The following is a 5428-nucleotide window of genomic DNA, read 5'->3' as shown; positions in this document are numbered from 1 at the left end:
TGTTACTGCCTTTCTTTGCTACAGCTAAAATAAATCAGAAACCCCATCTTAATGCCTGAAGAGACAGGAACGTTTAATTTATAGCAATTTCCTTTTCTTTTCATGGTTTCTACTAAACAGAACATGCTGGGTCTCAACCTGCATTTGCATTTATGCTAAATTACGAGCAGAACAATCAATACAAGTCTCTGCTCACGCTGCCCACAGCTGAACAGCAGCAAGGAAAGCAAACAGCTAAGGAAATCTTTCCCACCCAGCCAGCTTGTTAGCACACAGCAGCGTTTAGTCATCTCTTTATTTATCACAGTAGCCCTTGGCGTGCCTCCTGAGCACTGTGGTGAAGAGAAGAGGAGCTCACAGCTTTTGCAAGGCACCCCAAGATGGCCTTGGTGGGATGGACAGAGAGGGGTTCTGGGCAGGACCTCCTCTAACACAGGATTAATGAGACTCCAGGGGTCTCCCTCCACTAATCAGGAGGTGCTGGTCCTTATGAGTGAAGCACGGAAGAGATAGCTGGTATTCTAAAGGCAGCCACTGTTCCTGTTATTGCAGTTACGACGCTAATGACTGGAATGTAATGTGGTGAGGTGCAGCTAATTCTTCGATGGGAAGAAGGGGTCTGTGAAGTGTCAGTCTCAAATGTTATGGAAATCACACATCTGTTTTTTCAGATTTTTTTTTTTTTGCCTATCCCCACGCAGGTTCAACCAGGAGCCTGTTCCATGGCTCAGAAGCAAGAAGGTTCAATAGAAATGCAACAAACTAATCATTTCCCCTCCATAAACCTATGGTTATAATTGTGGCTGCGATTCCCTGTTATGTCTTCTCTGGTGCAAGCGACTTTATTCCCTGCTGTGATGAAATAAAATGAACCAAACCATTGTCAAAGCAATTCAAAGTGCTATGTTCCTTCAGGCAGAGGAATCAGCTCTACAGCCTGCTTTGCCTTTTAGCTCCTCCAACTGCTGAAGAAACAGGTGCAGGAAAAATGATAGCCTGGCTAATATTATTTTGTTAAATTTGAGTGCTGTGTTTGTTTTATCAGGAGCACGACATAGCCTGCAATACTGCCTTCTGTCCTGGCAGGTCCCACGTGTTAAAAGAATAAATAAAAATCTGTAGCTACCTGTGAGCTATTGCCTAACATGCAGATGAGCTTTTTATGAATATGCATGCACAATCATATAAAAGACACAGAAAAATTAGCAGCTGTGAAGAATGCGTTCTTCGTCCCTGTTCTGTCACACTGTTAGGCTGGAGAAGCTGCTGGTGAAAGCAATACTCAGTGTACAAAGGATGCAGCACAGCTTCCACAAGGGCATCAGGGGTGCTCCTCTGATACTGCAAGGAATTTGTGCTTTCTGGATCCCTTGTTAATTGCTCTTTCTATCTGCTTGGGAGGCAAAATCAGCAGCCCCCCATAGTGCACCTTTGCACATTGCGTAGCCAACTAGGCAGGGTCCTTGATCAAAGCCTGAGCTGTAACAACTACCTGGCTGCTAAGTTTGATGCCGCATGCTCCTCTGCTGGAAAACCAGTCCGTAGTGGGAACGAGGGAAAATAAGTTCCAACATTTTTTTACCAGCTTGAATATAAATTTTGACTTTACTACTAAACCTTTATTTCTGTGACCCTTTGTGGCAATTCACTGCATTGCTTGGCTTTTCTGACGCTTGGAGAAGTAGGAGCCTCTACAAGAATTGGGGCATATGTGCTCTGTGAAAGAAATATCCATCTGTCCATTGGCTACTGAAGTGTACGTGATGATGAGCAACAGTCATAGGATATTTAGGATCAGTGAATCTTCTTTCTTTTGCACAGAAAGTCATTCTTATTATAGGCGCTCACACAGCTCTGACAGCAGCTAATCTCCTGTTCATCTTCCCCTCAAATCCTGAAAGTCCTTGCATGAAAAATAATTTTGCAATTCCATTTTACTTTTGAAAAAGGGAAAGAATGTGATGGCCAAGAGTATGCTTGGTCTTTGAGCAGAGAAGGAAATGTTATTAACCATACTGTCCTTGGCAAGACTTACTGCCTCCATCTCCTGTCCTGTATTTGTAAGGTTTCTTTTACCCACTATCTTTGTTATGGTAATTAAGTCCTAACTTCCAGTTTCTCTCTTTCCCTATCTCCTATTTAATTAACATGGTGGATGTTGTCTTTTGTCTTGTGCTTACAATGAACGAGGCTCCTGTGAAAACTAACATTTTTTGAAAACCTTTTTAATTGAAATGGCATGAATTCAAAGACTGTCAGCCAGCTCTAGTCATTTTGTCACATGAAAGTTGCTTTGGAGACTCTTCCCCAACATACATACACTTTAAAAAAAAGAGCTAGCTTTTAGCTTAGGCAGCAACTGCTGTGCAAAGGAAAATAAACTATACATATGAAAAGAGAGATTTAAAAATTATTAAATATTTTCTAAATTTGAACAGTTATACTTAAGAAGTTGCACTCAAGCCTGAAGTCATTCTAATTTCCAGTATCCGTCCTCTCTCTAAGGCAGTGAATAAACCTCATTTACAGTGCTGAGGAGCTGCAGGGCACAGTGTGCACACAGCCATGGGAGATGTCCTGGGTGAACACCCTCAAACAGAGCTGTGGGTGGTAGCTGCAGTGCATGGTCAATGCTAACATATCTGCTTTCAGGTATAGCACAGCATTTGTGGAAGATAGGGAGAGCTGCTCCTATCTACATTGATTCCCCTTTCCAGAATGCAATCTAGTGTCATGGAGCAGCTCAGGGTGCAAAGGATGTGATTTAGAAGGGGTCTGATTCTTGCTCCTCCAGCAGTCATTTACCCAATGCAAAATGGAGTGTGAAACTCTCATTATAACTGACTAGCATTTATAAACCTCCTGGGTCCTGGTGCCAATACCTATGTAATAGAATAATAACAGAGATCATGGCCCTAGTCCGTACTTCATTATCACAGTCACTCCCACTCTTAAAAAGCATGGGATCATGGGCATCCATAGTGATTTTTACTGCACAAAAAGCCACATTATTTTTCCACTGCAGGGACCTTTTGTTGTTACTTTTAAGATCTACTCCAGCCCTGTTTTTACTGCAGACGTGCAGGTATGACTTGTTTTGATTCACTAATAGTCATATCAGTTATAAAGAAAAAAGCATTTAATTACAGTCCCTGCAGCTTATGAGACCTGATTCAAAGCCCACCAAAGTCAAAGGATGCTTTAAAGTAGACTGAAAGGAGTTTGAAGAACATGGAGGAATCCAGAGTAAACTATGACTAGTGAATGCCATGTACATCTTCCAAAACAAGAAAAATCATCTGTAAAACAGTGATTCAGGTTTAGAACTCCACTTCTAATCTGTTCTAATTTATAGGCTTCTTTTTTCCTCAACACTGTTTTTCTATTGCAATACTTGTTCTTTTGATTTGATATGCTAGCACTTTGAGCTTATACGAAAGCCAGAGTGGGGACAAACATTCTGCAGTGGGTATTTGTAAATATCCCGAACTTGTGAATTAAAATAAATTGCTTTTAGTGACTGAATATCTAATTTCACATACATTCTGACCGAATTAATTTGGCTCAGCAATAGAATATAGTGCATATTTAGGTACTGCCCTACTGGAAATTCTGTTCATGTCTTAAACTTTTTCCAGGTGAAGATTTACATTTATCAGTCACATTTAATAATACAGTACAACAATACAGCAGATTAAAATGTGTCATAAGCACTTGCATTTTGCTCTTTTCAACAAATGGCCAGGATGTTGGTGAGCATGTACCAGCAACCCCATTGAAATCAGTGGCAGAAGGGCATTTTATAGAAACCAAACACTGCTTCACCGCTGTGAGATGTAATAAGGCTGGACATGGTTTGCAGGTGCCCCTGCTTTCTGTAAGCACTTAAGCTAAGGGGAGGTGAATGCAGAATTTCTGCTGCTCTTCTGGCTTGGTAGCACGTTTATTTCACAGAATCACAGAACTGTAGGGGTTGGAAGGGACCTTTGGAGATCATGCTGTCCAACCGCCCTGCTAAAACAGGTTCGTTCCCTACAGCAGGTTGCTCAGGAAAGCATCCACGTGGGTTTTCAATGTTTCCAGAGAGGACTCCACAGCCACTCTGGGCAGCCTGTTCCAGTGCTCCGTCACCCTCACACTGAAGAACTTCTGCCTTCATGTTTGTGTGGAACTTGTTGTGTTCCAGCTTGTACCCATTGCCTCTTGTCCTGTTGCTGGACAGCACTGAAAAGAGCCTGTCCCCACTCATTTGTCTCCCACATTTTAGATATTTATGAACAGTGATAAGATTTCCCCTCAGTCTTTTCTCCTCCAGGCTGAACAGCCTCAGCTCTCTCAGCCTTTCCTCACTGGGGAGATGCACCAGGCTCCTGGTCATCTTTGTGGCCCTTCCCTGGACTCTCTCCGTAAGTTCCCTGTCTTCCTTGAACAGGGGAGCCCAGAACTAGACACAGTGCTCCAGATGTGGCCTTGCCAGAGCAGAGTAGAGGGGGAGGATCACCTCCCTCGACCTGCTGGCCACTGTTTTTAATGCGCCCCAGCTGTATGCACACAAATATTCCACAGAGGGAGATGTAATTTGGCTCTGCAGGCAGGAGGTTTCTGGTGACCCTCCAACTAAAGTGAGCATCATCATTGCTGCATTATTCATCACTGCGGCATTTGTTACACCATAGAACCATACAGTGGCTTTTATTGGAAGGGACATTCAAGCCTATTCAGTTAGAGCCCCCAGCTGTGGGCTGGTTGCCACCCACCAGATCAAGCTGCCCAGCCTTGAGCATCTCCAGGGATGGGGCATCCGCAGCTTCCCTGGGCAGCCTGTGCCAGGGCCTCACTGCCCTCTGAGTAAAGAATTTCCTCTTAATAACTAAACTAAATCTCTCCTCTTTTAGTTTTAAAAATGTTAATTATGCACTGAATTAATTTATCCCTAGCTGGATGTATAGAATTCATTAAGTAGCCCAAGTTTCTTTTAAACCTGGTGCTAATTCTTCATGTGACAACAGTAAGCAACCAAGAACACTCTGCTTTGGATCATGGACATTGGGGTCCATACTTCAGGGTCCTCAAGGATAAAAAGCACCTACTTTAACAAAAACTTAACAGAAATTATTTTGTGGTTTTTATCTGTGTTTTATTAATATTAGACAAATTCCTGTATATTATTTAAGAACTGTGAACTGTAATGATGGCTTAATAAAACAAGCTTGCTCTCCAGCTCAGACAAAATAAGCTTATATTCGATTTGTGCACTTTTGGACACAGTTGCAAAAAGCCTGAAAGATTTTCGTATCTAGTACCCATTTTTCCCATGATCTTTCTTTGCTCTGACTGGGGAAGGGAAACTTTCAAAAACGAGTGACAACATCTACAGTCTTTCACCGTATCTGTAGCTATTAATCTCTTCTGAGAGTGAAAGGGATGT

Source organism: Numida meleagris, chromosome Z (genome assembly GCF_002078875.1).
Source record: "Numida meleagris isolate 19003 breed g44 Domestic line chromosome Z, NumMel1.0, whole genome shotgun sequence".
In the NCBI taxonomy this organism is placed as follows: domain Eukaryota; kingdom Metazoa; phylum Chordata; class Aves; order Galliformes; family Numididae; genus Numida; species Numida meleagris.
This window is presented reverse-complemented; position numbering follows the sequence as displayed.